A 21,212-nucleotide genomic window follows, 5' to 3' on the forward strand; every position below is an offset into this window, starting at 1 on the left:
AACAAAATCCAGCCTAAGCAACGATTAGACCAAACAAAAATTTAGCCAAAGCAAAGATTAGACCAAACGAAAAGTAAAGATTAGCCTAAAAAAATCATCCTAAGGTGGAAACATGAAATAAAAATTGCGACAAAGAAAAATGAGTTCAAACAAAATCACACAACGTGAATGTGAACAAAGAATAATTTTCTAAACAAAAAAAAAACTCTTCCAGCATTTCATTGTTAGAACCAAAAACATGAAAATTCCAGCGGAATTCTCCAATTTAAAGAATCCGAAAGGAAACTTTATTAGGATTGTAAGAACATATTTTTTACGGCAGTATCATCCAATTTTCACAATAAGTCACGTCAGATAAAGTTCGAATGAATCATTTCCGATGCTGGTAACTAGTTACCTTACAACTTTTACAATTCACATTTCATTATAGTTTCCGAAAGGTCGAATGAGAATATTTCAGAATGAAATTTTACATCATAACATTCAAAAAAAAAAATTCTGAATACTAATGAGATTGTAACCTTCGAAATAAATTTTCAAACGGAATTTCTTCTTTCTTTTTAGGAAAGAAAAAATACCTTTTACTGACCAAATTAAGCACGGTTCATTGGCTTTTGAAAGTATCGATTTCAATCTCTAAAAAAAGAAAATAATTTCATGTTTATTGCACCAAAGAAAAATGTTAGTCTCCAGAAAATTTAGTTTCCTAATTTTGTTATTTTTATTGTTTATTTAATTAATAAACCGTCTGTTATTAAATTCACTTCTCGCATTAGTAACAAAAACACATGGACTAATTTTGAGCTTTCTTGAAAGCTGATACGATTTTTAGTGAGAAGTTTAAAAAAGAAATCCATCACATACTTGAACCCGCATGTTTCATGTTCGAGCACCAAAATTATTGCGGCTCTGCTTTTATGCAGAACGCCGACCTATACATATATACACACACTCCGTTTTTGTGGCTATTCTCGACATAACAAAACGCCTTAAAACATTTTTGACCAAAGGGGAGTGCCTTTTGCAAAAGGTATTGTTTCATGCTTAACTAATTACACGGTATTTTAACACCGGACGAATGGTATTATTTCCTATATATGTATATGCATTACCTCCATAAAATATCATTTATCACGCCTTCGGAAAAAAAAATAATCGTCCGATCCTTGAAACCTTTTCCAAGGTCCTTAAATATATATATATATTTCTAACCATTCTTTAAAAAGTTACTATACAAATTTAATTAAATGCACGGCGACAAGTTTCACAATCATACCACCAACGTAATATAAACAGATGTAGAAACATCTTTTGAGGATTCTCGAAATGAAAAAACAGATTCGATATTGAGTTCATTGATGGTATTAATACTGCAATGGCGAATCGTTTCTTTTTTTCTTATTCTTTTAAACTTTAAAGCAGGCTTTAAAGTGAACCGAAAGGTACCGAACTGATACTGACATTACTAAAATTAGAATCAATTTTTAAATTTAGAAAAACGAAAAAGGAAAAGATTGTTTCGAATTTTTTTCGTACATATCGGACAAGTGGAGTTTTAACAATAGGAATTGTCATAAGGAGAAATGTTGGCGAGTACATATAATCATCAAAAGTTGTTTGTTGCAGAGGCGCATTGTGCAAGCGATCCATTGTTTGACAATAAGCATATATTGGGCTAAATACACGAGGTATCATATACATGTTGCTTAGAAGATTATTTTCCCCGTGGGTGCAGATATTTCCACACAATTCTATTAATTCATTCACGTTCATCATTAAGATCACGATAGAATTTTTAATTTCTAGACTGATCTTCAAATTTTCCCCTTACATTAAAATGCAAGTTAATATCGTCAAGTTTTTTTTATGTTTCTTAGGATATAAAAATCGATTGCTGCGCCTCTGCTTTGATATTAAATTAAATAAATGTAGTTCTACCTTATAATCATGATGATGAAGAAAATAAAGATGTTAAAATCCACTCACCTGAAACAATAAAGAAAAGTTTATGTTACAATTTTTTTCTTTCTTAGTTATTATTTTTTTTGTATTCATTAATTGACTTTAGCGATGCATAATTACAGGTATCTCTTTAAGAACATGATATCCATAATTCTATAGAACTCAATAGTATATTAAATTACAGTCTCTCGAATAGTTCTCTTATATTGCTTTTCAATAATAATATTACGTTTTACGACACTGCATTGATGCTTAATTCCAACAATTAACTTTTCTCAATTCTTTAATTACATATTTCGAACAAATTTTTATATTTAAAAATTAAAACAATTTAGCAGTGATTCATTAACTCTAATTTGCAATAATCTCAATATGTTCCATCGCTGCAAATCATTTTATTTCCACGTCTTTCAGCAAAAAAATTTAGCCTATGAAATTAAAAAAAAAATTAGACCATTATTCTAAAAACCCAAAAAGAGTAAACGAAGAAGGATAAAAAAAAATATTTAGAACCACTAAAGAAAACAAAAGTTTGTACCAAAAATTAGTGAAAGTTTGCATCAAAAAAAGAGAGAAAGAGAAAGAAAGTGCTAAATTAGAATTGATTTCAGAAGAATCCAAATTTGATATCCTTAGAAAAATTCGAGGAAAAATAATTGTGATAGAGGAACCAATAAACAAAGAGAATAAATCAAATATAAATCTCAATAAACATCAGAATTTATATAAATTACTGGAAACAGTTTTAATAAGGACGATAAGTAATAAAATTTATGCTAATTTATTCATAATATATCTATTTGGTTCCTGGTTGGATATAATCGACAGCTGTATTTTACTCAATGAAGTTATCAAATGTACTTCATTTCAAAGTTGTTACTTGAAGGCGGACAGGTAGCGTAAACTCGAGACTTTAAATGTAATAATTTAAGAAGCTAAAAGGATTTTAAAAGTTATTAAAGAAAAGCCACGTAATTTCATTCTAAGAGCGCATATGTGCGTGAGAACAGAGAGAAAACATCGCAAACAAAATAAAAATCAAAAAATCAAAAACATACACCTAATAATTATCCTTAGGATTTTACTTGAGGCGCAATGTGTATTTCTTATAATACCTATATCATTATTTTTGCATGAAGAGAAAAATCAATGAGGCATATAGAGAGTAAGGCAATTTTCCCCTCTTTTCTTGAAAATAAAGTCAGTAATCACACAATGGCAGTCGATTACTTTTAACGTCGCATACACAGACACTGCATGTATGTAGCAAACAAAATTAAATGAAAAAACGAAAATGAAACCATATCAAAACTATTCTATCACTATTATTTTTGCAATTTTCTTTCATGCATTGCATTCTATTCTCACAATCAGCAATATACCTAAAACTTCCAATTGGAAAATAAAAATCGGTTTTGATTTAAAAGAAAAATATTCCTACAATTTTTTTTTTAAACTTAAAAAAGAATAAATTCATAAATTTTTAAAATAATTTTTATTATTTTATTATTAAAGAATTTTCTTTTCAACTTGTGTGGTCACGAATATAAGAGAGAATCCGGAAGTCAGTAAAGTTTCATATATATGTTTTCTTCGAACACATGGTAATCTTCAAACGTGACATTTACGTTATTTTCAACATAGAAATCGTAATTCTACATATCTTCAAAAAAACAATTTTTTTTACTTAAAACAAAACATTTTCCTAAATTAATATTCAAAAAGTAATCTTAATTTCAATTTTTTTTTCAGTATTTGGCTCTCTTCGAAAATATTTATATTGAAAACTATCTAAAGAAATATTTATAGATTCATACAGAAGAAATATTTATAGATTTATATTTTATACAGAAGAAATATTTACATTTAAAAAATATTTACATTCAAAACATTATTTGTATTTAAAAAAATGTCTACATTGAAAAAATATTTCCAGAACTACTGTTATCAACTTATCAGAAATTTCGCACTAAAACCGCAATAATTATTTCCTCGATTAACACATTTTTAAAAAAGGAAAAAAAAATCGGTAAAGGAAGAAAAATGATGTGCGGACAATTTCTCAAAAGCAAATAAAATTTCACAGTGCGTGAAATTGATTTCTAAGACATAGGAGATTTGCGACCTTGTAAGGCAACTGTTCGCATAGGAGTTAATAAGATCTGTGACTAATGTAATGTTATTTTACTTTTGCATCGTGGATCAGCACAACACGGGTCATGGCTCTAATGAACCTGACATAAGCAATAAGTAAAGTGTATACATATCGTCAACAAAGCACCCCCCCCCTACCCCCATATATTCCTCATCGAGCACGATTTTCTCTCTCTACTCTCAGAATGGAAGGCGAAAGGTTTTATTCGCTCTATATATGTCAATAAGATATAAGTGTTGCACCCATAAAACATCCAAAGATTTTCTTTACCATTCTACCGTCAAAGAAATTCTATTATTTATCAAATTCGTAATTATTGTTATTATAGGTCTCGGACTCACACGACTATTGGTACTTTTTGACACTATTCTCACCTCATACAACTATTTAGCTATACTATTTTTATAAATAGTTTAAAATGCTTTAACAATGTTTTAAAAGCTGTTTAAAAAGCAACTGATTTCTTAAAATGAGATTTTAAATATCAATTTATCTGGTGAGGAAATTAATTCCTAGACTTGGTGCCGTGAAGCTAGCGATCCGCCAGACACCTGACAAATCCATGGGCGTCGCAACAAAATAATTCGAAATGATCAATTCTTCATTCTTTCTTTTTCGCGATAATTTCTTTCACTATAGAGTTGAATACAAATATTCTACGAACAAAAGGCAACAACAATTTCCTTTAGTAAAATAATTATGGCAAAATTACTAGTCAAAATACTCCATCCGCCAATTAGCAGACAATCAAATTTTCGAGTTTTATGAAGCTCAGAGCTTTAAAAAATTCAATTGTTAATAAACAATTGATTTTGTTGTTGCCTATTGTTCCTTAGCTGTTTATTAGCGCGGTGAAACTAGTGACACGCAGGCCGCCAGCCATCAGAAAAATCCAAAAGCGCCGACACACATAGTAGGACGGTGGCCATATACGGTACAATCAACGCAAAAACAACGTACGCTAGCTATTACAGTTTATAGAAAAAATTACAATAGTCACATTTTAAAGAGCAATAATATCTTTTTAATTTGTGACCAAGAAATAAAAATTTGGTCTAAAATTGTTCGAGTTATGAATTTTTTTTGGACACATTTCGATATTTTCGTTTTTCTGATATACGGGCGGGTGGGGACGCTAGCTATCAAAAATTTTTTAAATATATTCTTATTGGTCCAGTGACAAGAAGCATTAATCCCTTTTTAATTTGCGACCAAGAAACAAGAATTTGGTCGAAAATTGTTTGAGTTATGAATTTTTTTTTAAACTTTTTTTTCAATTTTCGTTTTTCTGATACGGGCGGGTGGGGACGCTGGCTATCAAAAATTTTTTAAATATATTCTTATTGGTCCAGTGACAAGAAGCATTAATCCCTCTTTAATTTGCGACCAAGAAACAAGAATTTGGTCGAAAATTGTTCGAGTTATGAATTTTTTTTTAACTTTTTTTTCAATTTTCGTTTTTCTGATACGGGCGGGTGGAGATGTTGGCTATTAAAAATTTTTTAAACATATTCTTATTGGTCTAGTGACAAGAAGCATTAATCCCTCTTTAATTTGCGACCAAGAAACAAGAATTTGGTCCAAAATTGTTCGACTTATGAATTTTTTTTGGACATATTTCGATATTTTCGTTTTTCTGATACGGGCGGGTGGGGACGCTGGCTATCAAAAATTTTTAAATATATTCTTATTGGTCCAGTGACAAGAAGCATTAATCCCTCTTTAATTTGCGACTAAGAAACAAGAATTTGGTCGAAAATTGTTCGAGTTATGAATTTTTTTTGGACATATTTCGATATTTTCGTTTTTCTGATACGGGCGGGTGGGGACGCTGGCTATCAAAAATTTTTTAAAAATAATCTTATTAGTCCAGTGACAAGAAGCATTAATCCCTCTTTAATTTGCGACCAAGAAACAAGAATTTGGTCGAAAATTATTTAAGGGAAAAATTATTCAATTTTAAACCAAATTTTTATTTCTTGGTCACAAATTAAAAAGAGATTATTGCTCTTTAAAATGTGACTATTGTAATTTTTTCTATAAACTGTAGTAGCTAGCGTACGTTGTTTTTGCGTTGATTGAACCGTATAGGGCTACCGCGCTACTATGTGTGTCGGCGCCTTTGGATTCTTTTGATGGCTGGCGGCCGGCGGGTCGCTTGTTTCACCGAGCTCCTAGACTTTAAAAAAATTGAAGAGGTTAATAATATCCAAAAGGAATGTAAATTAAAAATTGAAATCCGTTTTTATTAATTGTCAAACTCTCTAAACACATTTTATTCCTCAAAAACTTTTTTATAATTAAATAATGTTTACCACAACAAAAATTTAATTTTAATTTTCCCTGATTTCCCGCAAAAATTTTGCCTATTTCCCTGACTCTAAAGAATATTCTGATTCACTCTAAAAATAATAAGAGAATTCAATTATTTAAATACAAAAATAAATAATTTATTGAATAATTGTAAATTCTTAAAATTGAATTCTCATAAAGAATTTTATTAATAAACTGGCAAATGTTACGAGCGTTAGGGCGTAGAACGTGATATTCAATTTATTATTTTATTATTATGCAAATTACAAAATTTCAAAAATTTTAATCAAATTCTTCACAAGAATTCAATTATTTTTAGAAACAGTAACATTTTTTTGCAAAAATTCAATTATTTTTTAACAAAATTTTAATAAAATTTCACGAACGAATACAATTATTTTCTAAAATTTTAATAAATCCTTCGAAACAATTCAATTATATTTATTAATAGTAAAATTTTTTGCAAAAATTCAAGTATATTCAAAACAATGTCACGAAAGAATTGAATTTTTTTTTTAATTTGTTATAAAAAATTTTTAAAAGAATTCAATTAGTTTCTAAAATTTTAATAAATTCTTCGAAAAAATTAAATTATTTTCTAAACTTTTAATAAATCCTTCAAAACAATTCAATTATATTTATATAAGTAGTAAAATTCTCTGCAAAAATTCAATTATTTTCAAAAAAAATTTCATGAAGGAATTCAATTCTTTTCTTAATTCGTTATAAAAATTTTAACAGAATTCAATTATTTTTTGAAATTTTAATGAAATTCAATAATTTAATTTTTAATTGCAATTATTAACAAACACGATTATTTTAAAAACTTGAAAGAAATTATTCATAAAATTGAATTATTTTCAAAAATTTTAATTAACATTATTTAAGAAACTCCATTGTTTATAAAAAAAAAATTCAAAGAAATTCTTCAAAAAGAATTTAAATAGAATTTTCAATTATTTGTAACAAAATTCTTCGCGAGAATTCAATTATTTTCTTAAATAATAAAATTCTTCGAAAGAATTCTATTATTATCAAATTTTTTTGATAAATTTCTTTGCAAAAATTCGATGATTCTCAATACATTTAATTTTAAAATTGAAAATATGAAAAAAGAAAAATTATTAAAAAAGTTACGAAACAAAAAGTCAAACAACAACTGACTTCAAATTGCAAACAGATTACACGATTATTAATATAGATTTTTAAATAATTGGATTCTTTCGACGAGTTTTAACAAAAGTTTTTAAGAATAATGACATTTTTCGAAGAATTCGATTAAAACTGTATTAAAAATAATTGAAATTCTGCGATAAGTTTTATTACAATTTTTTTTAAATATTTGGATTCTTTTGGAAAACTTTATTAAAATAGTAAATATTGAAAATCATTGAATTAAAAAATAATAATTTTTTTTTAAATATTTGGATTCTTTTCGAAAGCTTTATTAAAATAGTAAATATTGAAAATCATTGAATTAAGAGAAATTTTTGCAAATAATTGAAATTTTGCCAAGAATTTTATTAAAATTTTTGAAAATAATTGAAATTTTGCCAAGAATTTTATTAAGATTTTTGAAAATAATTGAATTGAAAATTTTTCAAAAAGTACCAATAGCAACGTGGGTCCGTGGCCTGAAAAATCAAAAAAAAAACCTAACAACTTAAAAGAATTCTTCAAAGGAATCTTCCTCCTCCTATCAAATTACAAGACAAATATTATCCTAACGTCCTCTCTTTTATAAAATATATAAACCTTTTGCTTTCATAAACCACGTGAAAAAAAAATTCTACCATAGAAAAACACTTCGATCATATTCAAATTGTCTTGTCTCTCTCATCTTATTATAAGAATCTTTTCGTGGATGCCAAGCCTTTATTGCCAAGCATTTAAATCTCCAGAGGTGAGAATTGCGGCAAATAAAATTTATATATACACTCGAAGTATAGCGCAACTGATATTCTCCTTTTATTAAGAAAAAAAGGGGGGAATTTTTCTCCAGCTTATTATATTTATATTATAATATAATATCGCTTTGAGATTGAAATTGAAGATTTCTGAAGACTAAAAGAAAAGGCAAATAATAACTCATATCACGAGAGGGAAGGGTTATGAAAGAGTATATCGTTTAAATATACATCTGTTCGGCCATAATAATCGAAAGCGTTGTTGTAAAAGTCTGCACGTGAAATAACACGCGGTATATGTATACATGTATATAAAGGTCATACGTAACTTCGTTATATGAGAATGTCTCGTTACCAAAGAGACTTTTTGTCTCCCCATAGCTTGAAATATATATATATTGGAAGAGTATATATTATAATTTCGATTTTTATACTTTACACGCAATTTAGAAATATGTACATCTCGATAATAATACAGATTTAATGTATATATAAGTGTAAAGGTGATCGTTTCTTTTTTACAATAGTTTCACTTTCTCGATACAGGAAATATTTTACTCTCATCTTTATTTTAACCACACGAGTCGATTTTTTCTTTTTTCTTTACGTAAAATTTTAAAAACAATTTTTATACATTATTAAAAACATATTTTCTCTTCAGTGCTACAAGAAATTATATTACAAATGAAAAAAAAAATCAAATAAAAAATATTATTATTATTTTATCTAAACAAAATATTCCTCTATAAATATATAAATCAAATTTCTTTTTCATACAATGAATCAAGTTTTTCAGGAGATAAATTATTTGACTTCTGTTTTAATCAATTTGTCAGGAAACTTATTCAAGCATCAACCGGTCAAGTTGAGCAGTGAGGTGTTAGAAAACGTGTTGGTAATAATATCAGCGTGTAATCAAGCGCATTCTAATATGTCCAATGGTAGCAGTATTAAACATTGCGTACACTTTATGTGTGCAGAAAATAAAATAAATTTTATAATAAAACGAATTTTATAATAAAAAAAAAAAATTGGTTGGGGTACAATTTTTCTAAAACATATTTTTTAATTTTTTATTTTATAAAACTTTTTTTTCCAATAAAGGTGAATTTCTAAAAAACTTTTTTCTAATGAATGTGATTTTCTAATTCTTGTCCTAATTTCAATTTATTATTTTCAAAAATTTTTCTAATTTCAATGATTTTCAATATCTACTATTTTAATAAAATTAATTTAATTATTTTCATAAATATTAAAAATTTCACACAAATTAAATTATTTTTATAAATAATAAAAATTTCACAAGAATTCAATTATTTTCAAAAAAAAATAAAATTCTTCTTTAAAATTCAACTATGTTCATAATTTGAAAAAAATTCTCGTGAAAATGCCAATTATATTTGTAATTATTGTAAATAACAAAATTCCTATCCAAAGTTCAATTATTTACATAAAAGTCAAAAAAATTTTGGTCCTAATTTCAATTATTTTCAAAAATAAAATGCATTTTTCTAATTTCAATGATTTTCAATATCTACAATATTTTAAATTTTTAATAAAATTTCAAAAATAAAATTCAATTATTTAAAAAAAAATTTAATAAAATTATTTAATTATTTACATACATAATAAAAATTTCACACGAATTCAATTATTTTCATAAATAATAAATTTTTTTAAGGAATTCAATTCTTATTTTTATAAAAAATAATTTAAAATTCTAGAAAATAATAATTGAAATAAAATGATGAAAATAATTTTGATGAAGTAACAGTAACAATATAGATAGCAATTGCTATCTTCATGTTTTCTAAAAATATTCTTTTAAGTTATTGTATTTAAAAAAATTTGAATTTGTAATTTTTGAATGTCTTAATTTCTGTAGAAAATCCTGTTCCAAAAATAAGATTAAAAATAGGAATTGTGCAAATATTTTTCTTCTCTTTCTAAAACAAAATAATAATTTTCTTAAAAAAATTGTGATTCATAAACAAAACTAATGCAAAATAAATAAATTTTCCATTTCTTAATCACAGTTGTTCAACAATTTTCTATTTTTGTTTAGAAGTAAAGAACAAAAATCTGCATAATTTTAATTTGACAATAAAATTTAACAAAATTTAAAACAAATTTAGTTGAAAATCGTAATTAACAAATAGAAATTGTAGGAATTTTTCATTAAACATATTTAAAATTTTCTAAAAAAAATGTTTTATAAACATATTAATTTTGGAAATTTTTGTATAAGAGGGATGCAAATTCCCAAGTAGAAATGTAATACTGGCATAGTACTGATCTTGTACTGACTGCCAGTATTGCAGTACTGACTCTAGTACTAAGTCAGTACTGGGAAAACCCTGGCTGGTAACGCTGTCCAGTACTGATTTTTACCGGCGGTCAGTATAAGCTCCTCATTTAATTATTAAAGCATGGGGAGTAATTTATTGAATACTAATAATTATTATTAGTATTAATTATTATTAATTAATTATTAGAATTCCTTTTATTAAAATAAGTTTAAAAAAAATATTTTTCTTATTTTTTCATTATTTATTTAAATCTTATTTATTTAAATTAATGACTAAATTATTATTATTACTGGTTATTAATTATTTAAACTTATACTTTATGTAACACTGTTAAGAATTATACACAAAACACTTAAAACTAAGACGGAAAAATATCGCACGCACGGGGGACCGAACCCTAGACCTCGAGGACGCAAGTCGAATACACATACCGCATAGCCACGCAAGCTCGGGAGTTATCTCGCATAAACTTCCTTTTGAATTGTGGGACCGATATATACAGTGCTTTAATAATAAATCCACTGCATATTATATTTATTTCAAGAAAAATTATTATACATATATCTTTATATACATTTTATCAAGTCATTATGTAGTAATTAATAGATACATCATAATAATATGGTAAAAATTATTAATATAATTATTTATTTATTATTTATAATCTAATTATTTATTAAAATAATAATAAAAAAAATTTATTTAAGAAAAATTTTTGTTAAATAAATAAATAAAAATATATATACGGCTTTAAAAAATAAAATTTTTTTTATTATTAATAATACGTAATAATTCTAAAAATAATTAATTAATAATAATTTATTATTATATTATTAAAATATATCTATTAGTTAATAATAAATTAATAAAATGTTTGATATTATTGTTGATGAATAATGTTTTTACAAATCTTTGCAAATATTTTAATTGTTAATAAATCAAACGATGTTTAATGTTTAATTACATTATAACAAATTTTGATTGTTTTTTTAACTCCTTCGCAGTACTGATTTAGTGTTAAGCCAGTTTTCTGCCAGTACTGATTTTAATACTTTTTTAACTCCGACGTATTACTGATTCGGTTTTGGAGTCAGTATACTCCCAGTACTGATCGGGTTCCGAAAGTCAGTACCGACGGTCAGTACTGAGTCAGTACCATGTCGGTGTTTAACTCCGTCCTAACTCCGGACATTTCTACTTGGGAATTATTTCTTTTTTTTTCAAAGAAGAACAGAATTTAAAAAAAAAATTTTATAAAAAATAGGATTTTATAAAATTTGTTCTTCTTTTTCAAAAAGAAACTCATAATTTTCACAAATTTCAGGAAATTCATTCAATTATTCAATAAATTATTTATTTTTCTATTTCAATAATTGAATTCTCGTAGAATTAGTAAAAATGAAGTTATTGATATTTTCGAATAATTTTACAATTGAGGGGACGGCTTCTAAAAGGGGATACGCGTGGATTCTCACGTATAAGTATTGACGAATAGTGTGATTTTAAAACATTTTCAATTTTCAAATTCAATGAAATAAATTTATACACAATGAAAATGCGCATCTTTTTTCTTTAAGAAATAAATTTATATCTTTTTTAGTTTATAAAATAATGAGAAAAAACTAAATTTTTGAAAACCAAAAAATTTAAATGTTTTACGTCTTTAACTCGTGCTGGTGTTTTTGATTTTTCATATTTTGTAATCAAACAAAAACAAACTCACAGATTAAGGTTTCCTGAAACCAACTATATTTTTAAAACTTCAAAATCTTAATTAATAAAAAGTTTATTAATTTTTTCGAAAGACATTGCAAAAAATGTTTTTTTTTCAACTTTCAACGCTTCGTTTATCTAGGAAATTTCAAGGTACGAAAAACTTTCAGTGAGAAAGTTTTTTATTACGATACGGACAAGTTTTCTCTAAAATTTTATTAAAATGATATGGATATTTACAAAGTTATTAATGTTTAAAGCGTATGGTGCGTCAGATTTCTTGCGCCTGGAACGCATTGAGTACCGAATTGTTCGTTTGCATGGAACATATTAAGACTATTTTAGTTTATTCATTTGTTTACTTAAAATAAATAAAATTTTTATTAAAGTCACTGATAAATTTTTGCAATATTATTATTATTAAGAAGTAACCAATAATAATTAGCCAAAATCGTCTGGAAATAGTTAAAATTTACTGACATACAAATAATTAGTACACAGTTATTTTGACATAAATGTAATGTTAATTTAACTAATAAAAGTTTATTAAGAATAGTAAAAATATTATTATTTTAATTTTTGACTGGTTTTTTAATATCAAAGTAATTATTTTTAAATAATATTTAACTATGGATTATGACGATTCATCTAACTTTATATAACAGTAGCATCAGTTTATTTATTCTAACATGTATTGTACGTAAAGATATATGAAATTATTTTTAAAAAAATATTGCAGAATTATTCGCAAAATAAATTGTACAATAATTCCATATTGTATTTAATACTTGAAGTTAAAACAAATTTTATTTTATTTATATCTGTATTTTGGCAAACATTTTCATACAATAGATTTTTTTTTGTTATCATGTGCACTTCAAGGAAGTAACCCTTTTTTATATGCTATTTTTCTCAAAGTTGTCATTTGTTTTCACTCTACGGAAAAATATGGTGTCCAGATGAGTCGCGGTTGCCGCGACCGTTGACTGCAAAAAAAAGGGTTCGGTAAAACCCAATACAATTTTCCCAGGATTTCGAGATTTTTTTATCACAATTAAGGAAATCGATATCTTCCTCCAAACGGACAGGAGTTTTTTAATAATTATTTTAAAAACATTAAATGTAGTAAACGAGATCATTTTGACGAAGAGTGGAAACCTTGAACTAAATGAAACAAGAAACTTAAAAATAAGAAATATTATTTTAGTTGACTTTTGTACATATAACAAAATAAAATATTTAGGTTAAAAATAAATTTCAATAAATTTTATTATATATATTAACAAAATATTTTTAACGCGTTGCAAACGAACAATTTGGGACTCAATGCGTTTCAGGCGCGAGAAATCTGACGTACCATATGCTTTAAACATTAATAACTTTGTAAATATCCATATCATTTTAATAAAATTTTAGAGAAAACTTGTCCGTATCGTAATAAAAAACTTTCTCACTGAAAGTTTTTCGTACCTTGAAATTTCCTAGATAAACGAAGCGTTGAAAGTTGAAAAAAAAACATTTTTTGCAATGTCTTTCGAAAAAATTAATAAACTTTTTATTAATTAAGATTTTGAAGTTTTAAAAATATAGTTGGTTTCAGGAAACCTTAATCTGTGAGTTTGTTTTTGTTTGATTACAAAATATGAAAAATCAAAAACACCAGCACGAGTTAAAGACGTAAAACATTTAAATTTTTTGGTTTTCAAAAATTTAGTTTTTTCTCATTATTTTATAAACTAAAAAAGATATAAATTTATTTCTTAAAGAAAAAAGATGCGCCTTTCCATTTTCCACAAACTTCGGTAATTCAAATTGCAATTTGTAATACTTTCAAAAATTGACCAAGTGGACAAAACTTAAACGCGAGAATCCACGCGTATCCCCTTTTAGAAGCCGTCCCCTCAATTAAAGACATTCGTCAATAAATGCAATAGAAAATTTTTTTGACTATCTAACAATTTTTAGGGTGAAACAGAATATTCTTTAGGGTCACGAAAAAAGACAAATTTTGTTTGGAAATCAGGGAAAGTCAGAGAAAAACAAAATTAAATTTTTGTGGCATCCTTACAGTAATAATAATAATAATAATAACAATAATAATAGTGTTTTTGTGGCTTTTAGGGTCAATAATTTAAAATGAAAAGTTTTTTGGTTTCATAGACGAATAATAATAATAATAATAATATTTCGCACAGAAAGTGGTACATTACTGAACTAATGATGGGAAATGAAAAATGAAATATCTATATAGATATATAGAAACGTGGGCAGCAAGACTTTTTTTGGAAATTCGATATTTATAGAGAGTCAATAGCCTGACGTCACTTCTCTTTCGTCTCAGTGGGCGCATCAGTGCAACACTGATTCATACCTTGCAGAGCAATATCAATGCAATTTTAACTGCATTGATCTACTCTCTTTTATTCTTATCAGCCTCCTCATTTTATTTTAAATCGACTTTCATCATTTTATCGCCATTTCACAAGTCAAACACTGTTCTCTCTAATATTTCACAATAAATCCTCTATTCCATTCATTCATTCCTTCACTCATTCATCTAAATAAACACGATTCGAAAAAACAAATTATCTTCTTTCTACTAATTCCTTTGAATATTAATTTAAAACTAATAATTACATAATAAATATTAATTTTATTCAATTTCAATATGAAATTTATATTTAATTATTTACAAGAATTTTATTTCCTTTCAATAATATTATTTTTCTTAAGTATGTGTATTAATTTGTTTGAATTATTAAACGAAATTTTTTACATAATAATTATTTGTGTGAATTTTTTATAAAATATTGCAAATATATTTTTAATAAAGTATTCTCTCTAAATTTGAATTAGTAAAAAATTTTACTAATTTCAATTAGTAGCTGATTTTTTTAATTTTTAATTTAAAAGCATAAAAACTAAAAAGTCATTAAATTGCAAACTCAAAAGCAAGAAATTATTGTCAACTTTGGAAAATAAAAATTTCAGTAGCTTCTACGACAAATAAATCTCCTTAAAGTCTCACCAACGAGACATGTTAATTTAATTAATACGCAAATTGAAATTTAGTCTAATCTACGCTAAATGTTCAACAATAAAAAAAAGTCCTTGACGAAAGTTTTAAGTCGCCGGAAAATTAATATATACAATAATCAGATTAGCATAGATAACACGAAAAACTGACTTGAGTAATTGCGTATTTATTGCTTATTAAAAAAAAAAAAAAATTACTAACTAAGTAGGCTAAGGTTAAACAAGAAAAAAACACCTACAAACATCATTTGGTCCACCTAAATTTATTGTTATTTTTAAATTATTCAATCGCTTTCAATAAAACATTGAAATTTCTGATAAATTATTATTGGTCATAAAGCATTCATAAATACTTTACAAATTCTAAAATAATGTTAATCAAATGCTTTTATAAAATTTTCACGGTCACATTGTGGGAAGTACCTGTCACACCAAAAAAACTAAAGGCCGGAAATTAGAGATAAAATAATGTAAATAAAGAAATTAAAAAAATGCAGCTTTTCGAAAGACTTTCTAAACAGGTAATTTACAGTGTTTTCTGTAAATTAATTTCAAACGATAAGTGAAAGTAATTTTAATTTCTTTCGTTTCATGTAAAATTTACTTCGGACTCTCTAAAATTTATTCCAAAAATAACAAAATTTGCAATTCAAAATTTTTATTCAAAATTTTTAATTGCAAATTTGGTTATTTTTGGAATAAATTTTAGAGAGTCCAATGTGAGTCCCTATATCCAAAGTAAATAGCAGTAAAAATTAGTGAAAAATTCGGACTTGTTAAAATTTACTCCAAACATAGTAAAATTTGTACTTAAAAGTTTGGAATAAAAATTTTTGGTAAAACTTTTCTTTGAAATTCTATAATTTTTACAATATTCAAAGTAAATTGCAGTAAAAATTAATAAAATTTACTTCGGACTTGCTAAGATTTACTCCAAAAACAGTAAAATTTGTAATCAACAATTTTGAATAAATTTTTTTTTGGTAAAACTAAACTTTTCTTTGCAATTACATTCATTTTACTATATTCAAAGTAAATTGCAGTGAAAATACGAAAAAATTTACTTCATACTTTTTAAAATTTTTTTAAAAAATAGTGAAATTCGTACTTAAAAATTTTGAATATTAATTTTTGTTAAAACTATAATTTTTGAAATTCCACGAATTTTATTATATTTAAAGTAAATTGCAGTAGAAAGTAATAAAATTTACTTAGAACTTGCTAAAATTTACTCCAAAAATAGTAAAATCTGTAATCAACAATTTTGAATAAAATTTTTTGGTAAAAGTAACCTTTTTTGAAATTTCATAATTTTTTACTACATTCAAAGTAAATTGCAGTAAAAATTAATAAAATTTACTTTAGACCTGCTAAAATTTACTCCAAAAATAGTAAAATTTGTAATTAACAATTTTAAAAAAAATATTTGGTAAAATTAAAGTTTTCTTTACTATTTCATGAATTTTACTATATTTTATGTAAATTTCAGTAAAAATTCGTAAAATTTGCTTCGGACATTTTAAAAATTTTAAATATAAATTTTCGGTAAAATTAAACTTTTTTTTGCAATTCCACGAATTTTATTATATTTAAAGTAAATTCCAGTAAAAAGTAATAAATTTACTCCAAAAATAGTAAAATTGGTTATTAACTATTTTTAATAAAATTTTTTGGTAAAATTAAACTTTTTTTGAAATTCAATAAGTTTTACTACTCTCTAAATTTCAATCAGTTAAAAATAACTGATTTAAAAGCAAAAAGTCAGTCACTAATTCAAATAGTAATATTTCTACTGACAATTAGTTAAAAATAACTGATTGTCAGTTAAAAACAACTGATATTTAAGTAAATTTTTTTTTTGACTGATTCAATTAGTCAAGTTTAACTAATTTTTCAGTTATTTTTTTACTAAAAATCAGTTATTTTTTCACTGAAAATCAGTTATTTTTAACTGATTCAGAAGCAAGAAGTCAGTCACTGATTTTCAGTTAAAACCATGATTTTTAACTGATTCAAATTAAGAGAGTACATATCCAAAGTAAATTGCAGCAAAAATTATTGAATTTTACTTCAAAAATAGTAAAATTTGCTATTAAAAATTATTGTTTCGAGAATAACTTTAACAATTTCCAAAGAAAATATTTTTTATAAAAATTAGAAAAATTTACTTCAGAAGTAGTAAAATTTACTCTTGAAATAAGAATTTTTAATACTAACTTGTACTACGTTCAAAGAAACTTTAAAGAATACGTTCAAAAATTTACTTTGGAAATGATAAAATTTGACATTAAAAATCGTTATTTACAGAGTAAATTTTATTATACACGAAAGTAAATTATAATAATCATTAATAAAATAAACTTTCAATATAGTAAAATTTATTCTCTGGAATTAAGTAAAATTTGACAGAGAAAATTCATAATAAATAAATTAATGAAAATTTATTAAATTAAAAAATTTCTTGTTCCTAAAATTCTTAATAAATAAGTTAATGAAAATTTATTAAATTAAAAAATTTCTTGTTCCTGTTTAAAAAAAAGGACCCTGACAACTGGCGCCTTCAAAGAAAAATACAAGAACTTCTTGGGAGAAAACAACTTTACCAACATGAGAAAAATATTCCTCAGTCGATACATAAATTTCTCACCTGATAAGTGGGTAAAATTCCCAACTTTGTCGATAAAGAAACCAACCTACACCTTCAATAACAAAAATCTACCTTACCCAAAGAGTGGCGCGCATTTTTCAATAAAAACCATCATCAGTTTCCAAGTTACGAGAACCAAAACAAATATTATCCAACACTCAACATTTTAAAGAGAGACATAAAAATAAAAAAAAAAATTACACCCTTAAAAACTAAAATACAATACCCACTTTCGCAAATATATTATAAAGAATATTGACTTTACAAAATAGAAGAGGTCAATTACGAGTTTGTAAATCCTATTGATCGCGTGTTCGAGTTCTCCTGATGGAAAAACTGGGACAATTTCCAACCATTGACTTCAGCTGCTGCACGAACAATAAATTTATTGTATTTCGCAACACGAGAGACTACCTATTTATATATATATTATATATAGTGTATATACAGATATATATCATTGTAAAAATGAAATTAATCACAGAAACCCAACTTTCTAAACTATAAACTTTAAAAATGGAAAGTGAATTAGAAGAAGAAAGAAGTAATAAATAAAAACAAACAATGGAGAAAAAGAAAAGGTGATGATAGCTCCTTTAAAAAAAATGAAACAAAATTATTTATAAACAAGAAAGATGGTATCAAAAATAAGAAAGTATAAAAAGACAATAATCCGGAAGTTGTTTTTTCAAAAAAAAAAAAAAAAAAATTTGAATAAATCTACTCTACTTGACCGTTTGTTATGCGTCGACGCGCTCATAAATTTTTCAAATATAGAAAGTGGCAAATAAAAATTTATTATTTTATGGTATAATGAATCTTACTTTGCATTTTGACGTTGAATTTATTTTCCTTCAACAAAAATTTTAAGTTCTTACACAAATATAAATAGATACTATAAATAAAAAATTGACTCCAAAAAAATTGAAAATCTTTTTAACAAAAACACTAAATTTTAATTAGTTAAAATATTTACTAATTCAAATTAGTGATTGGTATTTTCCTCTTGAATTAGTTTATTTTACTAATAAAGTAGTAGAAATTATTATTTATTAGTAAAATTTACTAATGCGAAAGCAAAAAGTCCGTCATTAATTCAAATTAGTAAATATTTTTACTAATTCCAATCAGTTATAATATTTTTACTAATTGAAATTAGTAAATATTTTTAATAATTCAAATTAGTAAATATTTTTACAAATTCAAATTAGTAAATATTTTTACTAATTGAAATTAATAAATGTTTTTGCTAATTGAAATTAGTAAATATTTTTGCTAATTCAAATTAGTAAATATTTTTACAAATACAAATTAGTAAATATTTTTACTATTTAAAATTAGTAAATATTTTTACTAATTGAAAGTAGTAAATGTTTTTGCTAATTGAAATTAGTAAATACTTTTACTAATTTGAATTAGTAAAAACATTTACTAATTCAAATTAATAAAGATTTTTATTAATTCAAAGTAGTAAATATTTTTACAAATTCAAATTAGTAAATATTTTTACTAATTCATATTTAGAGAGAATGAAAGACAAAGGCAACAAATAATTCAGTTGCAAAAAAATATTAAAGCCCTTACATTAAAAATAAATAAATAATTAAAAATTTGACAATACAAAAAACAGTAGAAAAATCCGTTTAACAAAAAACAAAGACAAAAGCAAAAAAAACGAGAAAAACAATAGAAAAAAATATTATAACCCTGAAATTGACAAACAATAAATAAATAAAAATTCGATTGAAAAAAAAGTAGTAAATTTGCTTTTACAAATATAAGGATCAAAAAAGCAAAAACAGGAAAAAATTTTTTTAAAAAATCTAAAAAAATTTTTAAATCAAATAGCCCTAAAATTAATGAAAAATAAATAAATAAAAATTTTAGTAAATTCAACTTAAAATAAAAATAAAAATATAAACAACATTTAAAAAATACATTCAAAAAGTTTTTTTCTACGCGTAATTTTTTGGTTTTTAATTTCAAAAAGGAATGAAATGTTTTTTCAAAAAAAGGAAAAAATTAATAAAATAAATAACGTTCTCAGTATAGAGATAGTTAATTTGAATATTATTAATACTTTACGGTGACAGGAAAGTATCACTTATTCCGGATAATCTTTCTGGTAGCGTTTCCAGTTCGATACTAATCTTTGCTTTCATATAATATTATAATTACATATTCAAAGTGTTTTATTACAATAATAACGTTAAGCAAAGTATTTATCTGCATACAGAATATGAAAGCATACATAACTGTCAATCAAAAAAACAAAAATATACTAAAAATCCCTGAATCCGTATTTAAAATCCGTTACAAATTTCCAATTCTCCACTTTACTTTGTTATCATAATATCGTAAAGAAAATTATTTTAATTTTAGATTTATTAATCCAAAATTAAATTAATAAATATGTTATTTATTTTTACATATATTGATAATTAATTATTAATTTTAATAACAAGTAATTCATTATGAATTCATTTTATTTATTAATTTTTGAATCATTTTGAACGCTCAAAAATGTTAAAATAGAAAAAGGAAATAGAAAAAATAGAAAAAAAATAAAGAAAACCAAGTGTAGGAAAAACAATTAACAATAAAATTAATATTCATAGTACTATCATTATTGTTTTAATTTATAATTTTAACTATTATTATTCGTACCCTAATTCTAATTATTATTGTTATTATTATTACCATAATATTAATTATTTCTTTTTTACTACTTCCTCATACAGAAATTTTTTGAAATTATTTATTAATATTATTTTTACTATTCCTACTCTTTCTAAATTTGAATTAGTGACTGAATTTCTGCTTTTGAATTAATAAATTTTACTAATTAGTAAATTAATTTACTAATTATTAATTTATTAGTAAATTTTACTAATTTATAGTAATTTCTACTAATTTATTAGTATTTACTAATATTTACTAATTTGACTATATTAAATAGTAATTTCTACTAAATTATTAGTGAATTTGACTAATAACTAGTAATTTCTACTAATTTATTAGTGAAATTTCCTAATCCAAAAGCAAAATGTCGGCCACTACTTTAATTTGAATTAGTAAAAATGTTTACTATTTTGAATTAGTGCGTCTGACTTTTTGCTTTTGAATTAGGAAATTTTTTAATTTGCTAATAATTAAAATTATTCACTAAT

General features: G+C 24.5%; 1 protein-coding gene across 1 annotated transcript in view; it reads right to left on the reverse strand.

The window, feature by feature from the left end:
- Nucleotides 1-21,212, reverse strand: part of LOC122508493 (unconventional myosin-XVIIIa) — a 252,631-nt gene that overhangs the window by 187,416 nt on the left and 44,003 nt on the right. The window lies entirely within an intron of this gene.

Source organism: Leptopilina heterotoma, unplaced genomic scaffold (assembly GCF_015476425.1).
Source record: "Leptopilina heterotoma isolate Lh14 unplaced genomic scaffold, ASM1547642v1 Lhet_54, whole genome shotgun sequence".
Lineage (NCBI taxonomy): Eukaryota > Metazoa > Arthropoda > Insecta > Hymenoptera > Figitidae > Leptopilina > Leptopilina heterotoma.